This window comes from Eupeodes corollae, chromosome 2 (genome assembly GCF_945859685.1).
Source record: "Eupeodes corollae chromosome 2, idEupCoro1.1, whole genome shotgun sequence".
Classification (NCBI taxonomy): Eukaryota; Metazoa; Arthropoda; class Insecta; order Diptera; family Syrphidae; genus Eupeodes; species Eupeodes corollae.
The window spans coordinates 70,402,029-70,418,442 of record NC_079148.1 but is presented as its reverse complement, the minus strand read 5'-3'; the positions used below and the strand labels follow the sequence as shown (position 1 = coordinate 70,418,442).

At 33.5% G+C, this 16,414-nt stretch overlaps 1 protein-coding gene across 15 annotated transcripts in view; it reads left to right on the top strand.

Moving 5' to 3' along the window:
- The first annotated feature begins 4,774 nt into the window (after window positions 1-4,774).
- The window catches only part of LOC129946784 (MAP kinase-activating death domain protein), a 78,332-nt gene continuing 66,692 nt past the window's right edge, over window positions 4,775-16,414 (top strand). For 14 of the 15 annotated variants that reach the window (XM_056057102.1, XM_056057114.1, XM_056057110.1 and 11 more), the window contains exon 1: window positions 4,776-5,157. The gene's annotated coding sequence lies outside the window, so the exon portion shown is untranslated. Of the gene's footprint in view, window positions 5,158-16,414 lie in introns of all 15 variants that reach the window. The other variant, XM_056057111.1, reaches the window with a different exon arrangement.

The window sequence follows — 16,414 nt, the reverse complement described above, 5'->3', positions numbered from 1 at the left end:
CAACACTCCTAAATACTTAAAACTTTTAACTGACTCAATTTTAAAACACAAATTTGAGCACGATTTATTGGAATGAAAATTTGGTAAGCTACAATTGTGAAGTGGTAAACTGAATTTTTTGCAGTCAGATGCATGAAAGCAAAGATTATAGTCTTTTAAAGTATTCCCAGATATTTTGAACGTTAATAATTTGGTTTTTTCGCTGATTATTAATTTATGAGCAGTGAACCACATCCTTAATTTTTCTAGGTCTTCAGCAATCTTAACAATACATTCGAAGTTGTTTTTGTACTTGTATGTGAATGTTATGTCATCTGCAAAAGCTGTTGGTAGTCCGTTAAATTTTTGCTTGAAAATCGAGCTAATGTAAATCAGAAATAAGACCGGGCCAAGTACAGATCCTTTGGGTACACCATTTTTTAAGACATTAACTTCACTAAAAATACCATTTATTTTAACCCTTTGTATTCTTTCTTTTAGTTAACTGCTAAACCAATTGTGAACAGTTCCTCGAAACCCAGCAGTATACAATTTCTTGAGCAAGAGCTGATGGTCAACCATATCAAAGGCTTTTGTCATATCAATAAACAAACCCATTGTCGATTGATTACTGTTAAGCCCATGATACAATTGACTGCATACCCTGAGAATAGCATCCTCAGTTGATAACCCAGACCTAAAACCAAACTGGTTAACAGAAAAGAACTCATTACGATCCAAAAATGTAAGCATTCTGACTTTAAGTAGTTTTTCAAAAAGTTTCGCGAAAGTTGGTAATAAGGATATCGGTCTATAGTTTGAAACTTTTTTTTTATAACCTTTCTTAAAAACCGGAATTACCTCAGCACATTTGAGTGAGTGTGGAAAACAACCTTGGCTTACACTTAAGTTAAACAAAAAAGTCAATACATCAACTATTTCCCAAACAATCTTCTTTAAAAACGAATTAGTTATGCCATCATTCGTACATGAATTTTTATTTTTTGAAGACATAATAAGCTTAGACAGCTCACCAGAGTTAATTGTTTTAAATACAAAACTATTTGTCTGCCTCTCTTCAAAAACAAGATTTTCCGAAAGGTTACAGCTACAACAACTATGGGGTTCAAAAGAAGGTTTTAATTGTTCTGAAATTTCAGTAAAGTATTCGTTGAACTTATTTGAGATACTTTCGGATTCATATATACTAACTCCATCAACATCTAGTTCATGAATTTCTGAAGAATACTTTTGTTTACCTAATATACAGTCAACAACTTTCCATTCCTCTCTACTGTTGCCATTAGCACGTTCAAACATATTTGAATAATAATTATTTTGTGTTTCTATGACTTTGGAAGAGACTGATTTGCATAACCTATTTTTTTCCCGAAACGATTTTTTCTTTTTATTAGGTTCAACAGAGCAGTGGTCATCCAAGGCTTAAATGTTTTTTATTATTTGATATATGTAAAGACTCAGAAGTACAAGAATTTATATGATTTTTTAAGATGGAAAAGAACAGATCAAAAGCAGTGGATGGGTCACTTTCAGAATAGACTGACTCCCAAAATTCATACATTAATTTTTCTTTCAACATTCTGTAGTTAATCATTTGTTTTTTAGTTGGTAGATTAACATTATTTGAATTTACCTGAATTAATACAGACGCTTAGCGAAGTCATTCGGTGGTCGGTGATTCTATAGTCATACACTGCACTATTAAAAAACTTTTTAACATTTTTATCTACTCTTAAAAATATATGGTCAATGCTACTCGAAGATGAATCAGTAACACGAGTAGGTTCATTGATCAAGCTTTTCAGACCATAAGATGACATTTGTAACATATATCTCTCCGTATAATTATCACACTCATCTAATATGTTTATGTTTATATCACCCAAAACAATCAAATTATTATCTTTCATAGTACTAAGTAAATAATCAAGTTCTTTCATAAATATAGATTTATTAACTTCGTGTAGTCTATAAATGCATAATATAGTAAACAATTCATTGTCAAATTCAAATGACAGCTTTAAAACATCAGCGCTTGAAATAATAATTTTAGAACAGTTGCACGTATAACCATCTTTCACAAATACCATTACACCTCCAGCTTGATACGACTCGTTACACTTGGCAAATGGCGACATATACCCCGGAATATTATATAAACATAATTCATTTTCATAAATCCATATTTCACTTAAAACTATAACTAAAGGCAAATTAATAAATGAATTTATATGAGCTAAGAAAGTTGAGAAATTACTCCTAACACTCCGAATGTTTTGTTGAATACAAAGGTTAACAATGGAATCAGACTGATTATTATTACAAGAATTAATACATGCAATTGGATTAGTTCGAGGGAACGAATTAATAATAGAACTCATAATTTGTCAAAATCAGCAACAGAAAGAATACGTATGATGTTGTCACCCTCGCTCCTGCGCGTGTATACAATTCCATTTTTGGTCCAAACATATTTATATTTCTTTGAGATCTTCCATGACTTTGCAGCTTTAAACAATTGACGGGTCTGGTAGGTTAATGCTTCGTTGATGTTGCTGAAAACATTTTCATAATTGTAAAATAACATTTTTTTTCTCTATTTTTTCTTCATTATATCATTAAACTTTGTTAACACTGATTGTCACCCCACATCAGATATTATTTAAATTATAAATAAAGATTTTGATGTTTCATTCACCACTAACTTCCAAAGTTACAGAATGAACACTATTATTCTATATATATTTCTATCATATAAACTTTTGTAAAATAGTTTTTAAGTATTATATGAATAAATAAATCTAAATCTAAAAAATATTGGAGATCAAAATTCAATGAAAGGTTTACCAATTTATATGTGATCTTTTCAAGTATTAACACCGCCATCGCTAAGATATTTCGCTCGGTATATTCACCAAAAATGGCATAGTCAATGTTATGTTTGCTACAGTACGCATCTTTACCACAATAAATTTATATATTTTTTTATATATATAACTTTTATTAAAGGATCTTCGTTTAATGAAAAAAATATCAACTTTTTCTCTTGTTAGAGAGATTAAATAAAAAGACCGTTTTGATTTTAAATTTAATGTGATCTTAATTCAAAGCATCTGACCCCTTACCACTGGTGGGGGAAGTCTTCCGCTATACGTTGTATCTTTCTTCAGTTCTAAACTAAGAATCAATCGATTCTCGATACATCATTCGGTTTTATACTATTTGATTGTTAATGCAGCATTTCATATGCGCATAGTGTTCATAATGTTGATACACTTTTTACAGAGGGTAAAAAGTGTTTATTCATATAATTTATTTATCTTTGTTTATTTTTGGTTGAATTTAAAGTCTAGATTTTGTGTGGGTATTTTATAACCGATCACACAAGTGGGCTCGGATATAACATATATATATACATAAAATATCACAACTAACAGTAAACAGAATAATTTTAAAGATTTTGGTTCTTAAGCTAACGCATTTTGTGTATTTCCCTCTACAAACTGTTTTTTGAAGGGTTCAAGTGAAATTGTAACAGAACTGTAATAGAATACACCTTAAACCTGTTTCTAACTAAACAGAACTGCTAAATTCTTTATGAATAGCAGCTGTGTCTAACCTAGGTGTTAAATTTAAACTCCGGTTCAAAAAGACTCGATTTTTAAAAATGACAATCAATATAGCCTAATTAGTTTATTGTGTTTGCGACTTCTTATCAAAGTTAATACCTAAATACTGGACAGATCTGACATAAGGTATATTAAAGTTGATATTACGTCTGGGTAAAAAGCAATCCTTTCTTTTTCTGGTGAACAAAATAGCTTGACTTTTCCCAGCAAATAATTTTTAAATCAATTGGAATTGAATTTAAAATTTGACAAAAAACTGACTCTCAAGAGTCTTAAGATCAATTATTCCGTTCAATTAAAAAAGCTCCTCTATAACAAAATATCCCTAAATATAGTCATGCTTTTGATTCCAACCCGTTAACATAAATTATAAAAGCAACTTCTTCCGATCCAGTCGTGGACTTTCTTAATACATTTCCAAATTATGTTCAATTCTATTTGACCTTTTAACTGTTTGCACAATAAGCTTACATTTCTGTATAGCTAATTTATGTTGTTTGAATAAACCTCCAAGCCTTTATACCGGATTTGTATTTGTATCTTTTGAAAATTTTACTTGACACTTCTAAAAAAAAAGATAAGTTGATATCCTAAGGAAACCTGTTGATGACATTAATCCTATACCCACCCACCCATAGGCTGTTAGGTCGCATAGAAGATAAATACAAAGCAATTTAAAAGTCTAAATTATAAATTGCTGTGCTCAGCCTTTGCCTACCACGCACCCATTACCCCTCTTTGGGCATTCGTTAGACCCTTCTTGTACATTAAATAAACAGTTTTTATGTTCTATTGTGCTGAAATCTAAACAAAACGTAAATACTACGTTAAAATTTCCGTCCCCCTTCGCTACAGAAGAACGATGACAATTATTATGCTCCCTTATCACTGGCGCACACCTTTAAAAGGTGTAACTTATAAGTACATACATACATTCATAAGAGTGTCCTTCAAAAAGCTCAAAAACTAAAGCACCCAAAAACCTCACATCTGTCAGTGTCAAAACTCTTCACCATACTTTAGCATACAGTAAAAGTAGCAGTAACAGTCTTATCAATTGCAAAACCATTTCACCACCATTATGAAAAAGCTCTAAGCTGACATAAATCCAGAATATAATATGTACATAATGTATCTACCCTACCAGACCAGTATTAGAATTTCATGGTTACAACTTTTCCAACTGGGAACATTTTTATCAGTTATTGGTAAGCTCTGGAGTAGACAAGTTCGGAAAGTTGGAAAAACTCCTCTTTACACACTCATACAACCAACAAGAAAAAAAACAGTGCAAAAGGAAAAGTGAAAAAAGCAAAGAAAAAAAAGAATAGAAAAAGAATATGTGGAAACATATTATGAGGTGCCAATTTGCTTATAAGTGATGAATTCCATTGATTTTCGATAAAATCTATTATCCTGTGGAAAAAGTGTAATTTGTGTGAAAAAATATTCAATTTTCCAACTTATAATCACCTCATTAATTGCCCAGGAAGCAAGAAACATCAATACTAACTGTAAAAATGCCTTGGTAAGCGCCATTTTGATGGATTTTTCAAACGAAACGATTTTTCACTATAACGTATTTCAAGGATTTTCCAAGAATTAAGTAGGTATATGTCCTTTTTCCTACGGGACACATCCTTAGAAAATCGAATCGAATAAAGAAAATTTGAAAACTTACTCTCAATATTTCGAAGAAAGTTTGTGTGTGTATAACAAATAAAGAAAAAAGAAAACCCCAGTGGGCCAACAGAAATTAGATTTTGCATTGTCTTCTTCGTCGTGGTGGTTTTTAACGATTTTTCCAATGACCTTGTTGCGTATAACAGTACTCGTACTGACGAAAAAAAAAACAACTAAAATACCAACACACATATTATTCTACACTACGATTTAGATGATTGTATATTTTTGTATATAGTGGAATGTGTATAACGGTATATGCACGCGACGACGATGATGAAGGCAAAAAGTTTGAACTGATGGATGCTTGGGATTGTATTCCTATTTTCAAGACGGGTTAAAGGGGTTCTTTAAAGAAGGGGTGCTGCTATTTTTGTTTGTATTTTCTTAACTTAACTGTGCTGTGTGGTGAGAAACAAAAACAACACCTAAAGTGTTTGACTCTGGCTCTTGGTAGGATCTAGAGTTGCCAGATAGACTTTTCTATATTTATATGTTTTGAAATCTGATTTTTTTGATTGACCTTGATAAGAGGGTTTATTTTATGAAAAAGTAATGTCAAAACTGTCAAGGTCTAACCCGGATTTGATTTGTTATTGTTTCGGTTTTCAAAAGTGACCTTGGCTTAGGATTCTAATGGGTGTGTACCGTGTACTGAGAATTGCTTAAAATAAGATCCTGCTATATGAGTTTAAGGCTCTAACTCGATGTTATTGTTAGAATGACTAAAAACGTATTTTATTGTTGTTAAGTTTCTCTACAATTTCCTGGAATTGTTTTGTTTTACAGCGGAAAGATATATACATATATGTAGGTACATCTTTTCTGGGATGAGTTCAATATTATGTAATCATTACATATTATATGCACCATTAATCTTGCGACTTGTCAATTACTGAAATTTCCTGGAAAAATTAAAGATTCTTGAACCATTTGCCTATGTATGGACATATATGTGTCCTTGTATTTGAAAATAGTGAGATATAGGAACTTATTTTAAGGGAAAATGGAACTTTCACTTTAATGTTTTAATTAATAAATGCAACTACATACATACTTTGATTTGTAATGAATGCAAGCATTGCAAATAATAGAGCTTTATACAAATTTGTTAACTAACTAACTTCTCCATCTTATATTTAAATGGTGCAAATGTCGCAATCACCATTATTTTTCACGCTTGCAGAAACTAAACATTCATTTATGAGAATTTTTATTGCGAACTTGTTGTGGATGTTCTGCACAGCAGAAAAAATAAGTTTGTTCGGATTGAAATAACATTTCACAATTATGCCAAAGAAGCATCTTGTTTGGTCGTACTACAATGTTAAGCAATCTTATATTGCGATCCATTAGACTGTAAACGTTCGATATGCCCTCCTCTTAACCGAAAGTGTATTTGGTAGTATCTTTCAAAATGTGCCGAAAAACATAGCATTTGAACCTCATTGCCGTGGTCTAAAAATACGGTTTTAAGTTAATTTGATTTCATAACTTCTGAAAGGAGGGACCATTTGCATAGGAGATTAATAACTATTTCCTTTGCTTTCAGTCTGTACAAATACGTATGACAGTTTGTAGGCTGGAGAATATTTAATACTCCTCACAATGTAAAACACCCGAACGAAACAATTATGTTATCCCATTGTTTATATCTATATAAAAAGTATTTCTTAAAAAAGGCTATCATATTTTGTCATTTTGCAAGTAAATTTTGCACCTGGGCCTCAACCAACATGTGTCTCCAGCCAGCTCGGTCCCTAGTTAGCTGTCTTCAGTTTCGCACGACAAGTTGGTTGGGGTCCTCTACCACTTGGGTGCGCCACCTGAGTCGCGGTCTTCTTCGCTTTGGTCGCAATGCTCAAAAACGCTTCACTGACATCACGCTTTGATCCAATTATGTCAATATCATTTGCGTATCCGAGTAATTGGATGGACCTTTGGAAGATTGTGTTGACGGTTGAGTTTTGCACAATTCTTTCCAGAACGATGTTGAAGAAGTCGCATTACAGTGCATCGCCTTGTCTAAAACATTTTTTGACATCAAATGCATCGGTGAGATCTTTTCCGACCATGATAGAGCAGAGTGCATTCTCCATCGTCATGACAGGGATACCAAAACTAGACATTGCTCGGTAGAGTCCTTCCCTATAGATGTTGTCATACGCTGCTTTAAAGATAAAGAGGTGGTGGGTATCGATTTGAAGTTCCTGGTTTTTTTTTTTCAAGATCTGCCGTAGTGTGAATATTTGGTCGATAGTGGGCTTTCCTGGTCTGAAGCCTGGTCAAATCACTGGTGACGTTCACATAATACGGCAGAGAGGATCTTATATGCAATGTTGAGGAGACTGATGCCTCTGTAGTTGGAGCAGTTTAGAGGGTCTCCTTTCTTATCGGGCTCACTATGCTGAGATTCCACTCATCGGGCAAGCTTTCTACCGACCATATTTTGCAGATGAGTTGGTCCATGCTCCCTACCAAGCCATCGCCTGCTGCTTTGAATAGTTCTGCAGCGATGTCGTTAGCTCCAGTAGCTTTGTTTGACTTAAGTTTAGATATAGCTATCTTCACTTCGTCAAGGTCGGGTAGGCGGAATTGTTGATCTGCGTCGCCGAGGTTGAGTGGTTCTATCTCCCATACCGTGGAATTCAGTTCGTCATCGCCGTTATATAACTGTTACACTCAATATGGTCAACATTCTTCTTGACAAGAGAATGAAGTCAATTTAAGACTCAATTTGTTAACACTTAATTATTTGGAGTCAACAATTTATTCTGTTGATAAGTCAAACAAAGTTCTTAAGATTTTCTTCGACAAAGTTGTTATTTCTTCTTCCTCTTTTTAGTTAGAATAATTCTAACGATTGTTTTCTTGGAGTTTGTTTTGCAAATCGTATTTATTTAATTGTAAATAAATAAATTCAATTTATTATTAAAATAAAAAGTTAGGGTCACGTTGCGCGACGAAAACTTTTGGTGGACTTATTATATCGCGTTGTAGTACCCGTGGCAGATGGTTAGTGCGTTGGACTGTCATGCCAGAGGTCTTGAATTCAAACCCTGGCTATATCATCTAAAGATTTTTTTCAAGAGTACTGCCCCTTGCGAATAATTCAAAAATTCTCCAAGAGTAATTCTTGTCATGAAAAGTGCTTTCTCAAATTAGTCGTTTGGATTCGGCTTAAAACTGTAGGTCCCCTTCATCCCTGACAACAGTACTCGCACACAGGAATCGTTTTGAGTTGAAAGGCAATAGACCATAGTTCTCAACGGACTGTTGCATCACACAAGTTTTTTTTATTATCTCGCGTCGTGAACATTTCACGTGGTCTCCAAGATTGTACGATTTAACACCGCTGAAATATTTTTTGTAAAATTATGAGAAATAAGTCCATAAGTCCAAGACGATTGAAACATTTTTGGCCATAATATCAAGCCATATGCAATTTATTTCTTCTTAGAAAATCCTTTAATTTCTAACTATTTATTTAAAATAAGTAACAAACTTGATCAAAAAATGTCATCAGCTATTTGTTGTACAAAAAACATACAATTATATAAATAAATACATATGTTAAGAAATTTGTTAATAGGAAATAAACAATCGAAATTAAAATTGGAAGGAAGAGGCAAGAGTGGGACGCACACTGATAACTTCCAACCCGTACCTGTATTAAAGATCTGAATGACTGACATTAAGAATCTCATTCGGCGCGCCTTCCAGAAGGAACTTTTAGCGACAAAAGAAGTCTTTTCCTGACTTAACGAAAACGTGATCAACATCTGCTATCCGTATTTTCCAAATAGTCAGGCCGCTATCAAATCTATGAACCCTGATTCTACAAACTCTATAACAGTCCATAACTGTCGATTATCTCAAATGGAGATGACACAACAGTTGAATATTCATCTTTGCAGGGTACTGGGCCATAGAGAAATTTTATAAAATTGTATGTCAGATGAACTCGCCAGAAATAGTATAATACAACCCATTCTACCACCTTGGGATAATGCTGGCATACCGATCGCTTCATGTAAACTATTGCTAAAGCAAGACGCTATGAGAAAGGCATTTGGCCTACACTAGGTTTAAAGCGCTTAAAGTGCTTGTTATCTGTCAGCAGATCTCATATAAGCTCGATAACCGGTGTCATAACCGGGCACTATCTAAAAAGGAAGGAAGGCGTATTCCGGAATTACCTGAAGGAAAATTCTTCTAAAACGATCTAAACGATCTCAATCACACAAAAATAATTAGTCTTTCATATTTGGTAAGGGACTCAAACTGGTTTCATTGAGCTTAGAATAAAGCTTCAAGACTCATGTGGTATATCAATGAACCATTTAAATGGCTTAAGTGTGTTCTACTCCATCACGGACAGCCACTTTAACCTAACCTTGCAACAATATTTGCAAATATGATAAAATAAGATTTCAATATCTGTTTTTGTTTCCTACATTTTTAGTCAAAACCAATTTTTATAAGTCTTAGCAGCATTTTTTGAAAGTTTGTATTTCTTATAAATAAATAAGGATTCGATTCAATTCGAAAAAAAACTACTGACTGTTGGAATTTTATACAAATTTGACTGAATGTTGAAAACAACATTTTTTATAAGATGAAATCAGTTTGAAGCCAATATCTTTAATTTTAAAAGCATTTCCAGAATCAATTTTTACCAACTTTTAGTAATGTTGTTAATTTATTTTGTTTGTAATAAAACTACTGCTTCAATTTTTCTCAAAATTTAAAAAACTTAATTCTTCTTTTTTGGTTTATATATACAAATTGTAAGTTGATTTTTTCAAAATTATACTTGTTTGATATCGCTTCAAATAGTATGAAAATTGATTGTGTTTCGGAAGATATTTTCGGTCAACCAATTGACCAATTTTTAAATTGTTTTAGTAAAGATACCACTCAAATTTTCTGAATCTTTACATGTTATTAATATTATCTTTTGATTGATGTCCATATCCCTTTTGGTTTTTGTGATATGGACTACAAAAATTGGACCTTGAAAAATCGAGGAATGCCACAACATTCAATTTGACAAATTCGGACCGATTACAAGAACTTTCTACGTGATGTTAAAATGTATTATTTTATTCAAACCTGGCAGCTCTGTTGCTTTGACTTTTTATTGATTTTATTTTCTTTTGTTGCAAAGCTATTTATTCATTTTTCCTTACTCTTTGCTCTTTGGTGTCTCCTCACTTTCATCACTTCATTAATAACAATACGAAAGAAATCAAGAGTTGGTACTACGTCCTCCGTACGTATTTTTGTTTCTTGTTGTTGCTCCGGAAAATACCTATTTCCCTATCCGTCTGATGGAGAGAATTGAGTCCTTTCGTTCAGTGATGATGATGAACTAATAGTCAAAGAATGCGGCGACACCAAACCACAAACGAAAAAATATATAAAACCCTATTGATGCTCCTTTGCAGGGCTTATATACTCATAAAGGACATTGTCCTGAGGGAGGATGAATCTGTGGGTCTTTTCCTCAAATGAGTCTTTTGTGACGGGAATAACATTAACGCATGTAGCAATGAAGAAACTCAATTAACAAAAGCCATTTGTACAATTTTGTAGATATACAAATACATAACATACATATGTACATAATATATGTTTAAATACAATTGTTAGCTTGATGGGTATAAAGAAAGAATGAATTGTGGTGGTAAGTAGGGAAAACCGCTGCATCACTTCGTCCTTCGATACATAATATATCCTGAATAAGCTTTTTTTCATTTGACTTCATCAGGATTTATTTATAGAAATGTTTGATTAGATTTGTCTCAATTGTTGGTTGGGTTAGGATGAAGACGAAAAGAGGAGTGGGAGTGGTAGGTTGTGAGGTAAGTTGAAGTTGTAAAATGAGGGTTGTAAATATTGTAAATTGAAGGTAAGAAGTTACTCATTGTTCCCATGTCCTGATGGTGCATTCAATATTGGTTTCGTAACTTTTAATAGTTCCAAAATGAGAATGCAAGTAGAAATCAAGGTATAATTCTGCACTCAATGTGGATAATATGTACGTCTTCTGAGCTTGATAATAGTGCATGATAAATGCAACACTTCCCGACACAACACCCGTTAATGTTATGCAAGCGCATTTAGTATACAAATGTTGGAATGAATTCTTCGAGTACCTATTTCAATGGAACTTTTTCTCTAAAATAGAAAAAAAATCGTTAATTTGAGAAAAGAATCGTAAATATTTAATTTTCAATAAGAATCTAAAAGAATCAATACAAAATAACAACGTTAAAAATTAAGTGGTTTCTTCTAGGAAAATGGGGAAAAATCCATTTGTGATTGAAAAAATAATTGAAAATCATGAGACCTTTTCCTCGAATATAAGCACCAAGGCAGGAAAGGGAAAAATAAGAGTTAATAACCTTCCAGCATGTGTTGTAGTAACCTTTCATGCCTTAGAGTCAGTATTCAATTTTATTGTTCATTATTGCTTTGCTTTTATTGTTGTCCGAAATTACATTTGTTATTGGATTTTATTTTGTAACTCTGACAGTTTTATATTCATTATTAATTTCATAACGGAAGTATTGCAATCGGTTTTATTTGTCGATTCGCGAAAATTTGACATTTCTTGACGCTTTAAAGTCCCGAGAATCCACATTAAAGATTTTAGAGAGGTTTTTGTGTGTGCGTGTGTGTTTTACGTACTACGTACGTTCGTATGTTCGGAATACCATTTTTAACGTGAATATCTCAAGAACCATTCGAGATATCGACTTCAAATAAATTATGTTATACTGGTAATAACACTGAAAAATGTTGAAAGCTCTTTTAAAAAATTGAGTTCGGTTTTTTTATAACAGCAATTAAAAAAAAAGTGCGTATTTTTATTGACCTAAGGTATGGTTAGGTTAGGTTAGGTTTAAGTGGCTGTCCATGATGGCAACGGACACACTTAGGCCAGTTTAATGGCCCATTGTGATACCACATGAATCTTGAGGATTCCTCTTAAGCTCAATGGAACCAGTTTGAGTCCCTTAGAAAACGTCAGAGACTAATTATGCTGATATGATTTAGATCGTTTAGATTGTTAAAGAAGAATTCTCCTACGTTATTCTTGCGTCTTTGAGCTAGAGCTAGGGTATGTAAAGAGAAGGCGATGAACTGTTTTCTCCACTTTCCCGTCCATAGAGTTTCTGCAAAAGTCATTTGAGAATCGCCTGGACACGTGGCGTGCTTTCTTATAAGACCGTGTCCGGTTATGACACCTATTATCAAGGTTATATCCGATCTGCTTAGAGACAGCAAGCACCTTGAACGTTTTAAATTTAGTGTTGGCCAGATGCTTTTTGTGACCTGACACATGGTGATGTTGTTTCACCTAGTGTTTGACTTCTTCATAGATCATAGAAACTTGCATTAGCTTTACAAGTAGCGATTGGTATGCCAGTGTGTGTCAAACGTGGTAGGATTGGCAGCACTGTGCCGTGACTGGCGAGTTCATCTGCCTTGCAGTTACCTGGAATGTTTCCATTGCCCGGCACCCAGCAAAAGTGAACATTGAACTGCTGTGCATCTCGATTAGAGATGATCGATAGTTATTGACTGTTATAGAGTTTGCAGAGAAAGAGTCCAGAGATTTGATAGCAGCCTGACTATCTGAAAAAATACGGATATCAGATGTTGATATCACGTTTTCTTTATGCCAGGACAAGGCTTCTTTTATCGCCAAAACTTCCACCTGAAACGCGCTACAATGATTGCGAAGGCGGAATAAGAGACTTAACTTCAGTCGTTCAGAGTACACATCTCCACCAACCCCTTCTTTTGTTTTTGAACCATCTGTATAAAAATGGATTGACCCATCTTCCAGGAATGTCCTATCCTCCCAGAAAGATCTGGGAGGTATAGAAATCTGGAAATTTGTGTCGAATCGCAGTTGGGGGATGGAGTATGTCTGTGTGCTTTGGAATTGATTCTAAATACCTAAGACTTACGGAGTGGCCAATGTTGTTGTTAGCCCACTGCGACGAAGCTTTGAGACGAATAGCAGAGCTTGCAGCTTGTTAAGAGGTGTTAGGTAGAGCAAGGTGTCCAGTGCTGCAGACGGGGTCGTGCGAAGCGATCCGCTTATACATAGGCAGGCTGAACGTTGGACTTTATTTAATTTATCTCGGTTTATAGCTTTCTCTAAAGCAGTCCACCATACTTCCACACCGTACGTTAAAATCGGTCTGATTACCGATGTGTATAGCCAATGCGTGATTCTGGGTTGTAAGCCCCATTTATTACCAATAGCTTTTTTGCAAGAAAAGAGAGCTACAGTAGCTTTTTTGACTCTTTCCTGTACGTTGCGTTTTCAATTTAGTTTTTTGTCTAAGACAAGACCTAGGTATTTAGCCTCGTCTGAGAATTTTAATTGGATTCCTTTAATATAGGGAGGGTTGATGCTTTCCTGAAACTGCTATAGCAACGTCGTCCGCATAAGCTATCACTCTGAAGCCCTCCGCATCCAGACCATTTTGGATTTCTTTCACCACCAAGTTCCAGAGAAAAGGGGATAGAACACCACCTTGCAGTGTCCCTCTAATAACGAATCGTCTACCAGAAGAGTTGCCCAGTTTTGAGTTAATTATTCTGCTAGTAAGCATTAAATAAATTAACTCCCGAAGCGAACTCTCTACATTTAGAGATGTTAGTGCAGATGTGTCCACGTTGTTAAAGGCGCCTTCGATGTCAAGGAAAGCAACCATAGTGAACTCTTTATGATGGAGGGAATATTCGACGATGAGTACTTAAGTGTGTAACGCTCTTCCCACCGATTTACCTTTACAGTAGGCATGTTGAGACGAAGACAGAAGTCTTGTATCGATACTTGCCCTTAAATGGATATTAATCAATCTTTCCAAGGTTTTGAAAAGGAATGATGATAGACTTATATCGTAGATCTTTAGGATTGACTTGGGAGCATTAAACCTGCTTTGGGTATAAAAACAACTTTAACTTCTCTCCATGCCGAGGGAACATGGACCAGGCAAAGACAGCTGGTAAAAATTGCCTCAAGGATTGGTGCAATTATGTCAGAAGTCTTTTGTAGCTCGGGTGGTATTATTCTATCTGGTCCTGCAGATTTAAATAGTTTGAAGCTATTGAGAGCCCATTGTAGCTTGCCCCTTGTAGCCGAACCAATCGAAACCGGAAACGTCGAGAGCAGTTGCAGGATAAAGTTTTGAAACTGTTTTTAAGCAAAGCTATAAGGTTGGTGTAATGTTTTACAGCTGATGAAGCTACTTGATGCATTGTTGTGCAATCGGAGAAATAAGAAAATTATTGTAGTGACGTCGTCCAAAATTGAGGTTAGGGTTTTTGTAGATATTGTCGTTGAAGTTTGCTCAGACGGAAGAAGTATTATGGCAGTGATGTTGTTGGAAGTTGAGACGATATGGAGCGAAGGGATCACGGAAGGATTATAAAGTTTAAGTTTAATAGTGCTGAAAGGCGCGTCAATGCAATGAACGTAGAATGTTTTAAGGCAATTACCATTTCACATTATAAAATCAATCAAAAAGTCACATAATTGAAGAAACTTTCTGCATTGAGACATTTTAAAGTTTTTTGATTATTATTGATTACTATATTTTTAATTAGTTTTCGAAGTCAGAGCACTAATAAGCCGAACACGAAGAATTAACGCAGAGAAAAACAAATATTTCATAGAAAATTCAATAGTAATTAAATCGTTTTTTTTTTCCAGTTCATGTCACATTTCTAGAAAATTAACCGTCTTCTCTATAAATTTCGATTTTATCTTAGTTCATATCCGGAACACAAATTTTAAAAGACGAGCTTTTATTTTTTAAGACAAATTTTAATCCCTAATTTTTGGTATGAAATGTTCAATTTTTCTTTATAATCGTTGTCCTTAAACGACTTTGCAAAACATGTTGTCATGTGATTGTTAATACATTACATTTACATAGATGTACATATGTACATCTAGCAAGTTCATGTGCATTTCAAAATAACCTATATTTGAATTGAAAATCGAATTAAAAAGTAAAATCCTATTTAAATTCCACCCACTAAGAATACTTTTTGTGACAAATCGCTTGCATGTGACAAGAATTTTCTTTTGGCGATGTTGAATTGTGGTTTTGAGATTTAAATTGAGTTCTTTGTATTCATGTTCACTTTTATAGTTGAATTTCAAGCTTTTTGCTTAGTGCTTAGCTTATTGCCAAATACTGTCAAAATCAAATAGTAAATATATGTGAATATATGTATGTATGTATATTATTATAAATATAAAAAACGACATGATGTTATTTCTGTTCAATTTGAAAAGGATCGCTTTTTATTTATTTCTTTCGAAAATTCTTTTAGGATAACGTGAATAAAATAACCCTTGGAATTTTTAACATTGTATTGAAGCAATATACATATGCTTTTAGTTTTCAATGTTTCTTTTGATTTGGCCCTATTGAAATAAGAAAAACAGTTGTTTTATCTTTTCTAACTAATATATATCTACTTATTAATATAAAGTTACCTTCTAATGAGTTCTTTAAAAGAAAAATGATATTACAAAATAAAATTTTACTTTACCTTGTTTGTTAGTTTTTATACAAGTGTCTTCAAGGTTTAGTCCCATAAAACTTTAGAAAAATATTGTTGTTCTGATCAAGTAATGACAAAGTAAGTTTAAGTAAAATATTAACAAAGTGGCTTGTAATGTGTCATCTTTTGTAAATGTAGTCTTTTGGTATTGGTTAAAAAGAAAATGAGCGCAATATTTTTTAAAGTTAAAAGAATCGTGATTTCTATAGGTGAAGTCTAGAATACTTAAGTTCCGTTTAATTAATTATTTTTAAATATCGCTATCTCTCCAGCTCATAGGAGGTGTAAATTGCAAGGATGCGTACATTATTGGATCGAAGCTTGTGTACAATTTAGGAATTTATTTAAAAAAAATACAACGTAACAACGTAATAACTAATTGTGTATTAAACATAAATGATGTTATTGATATTGTATGTTTGTTAATAATAATTAAAATTTATTTCTATCTTTATCTAATCATTCATTCACATGAGTTTGTAGGATACACATAGTCT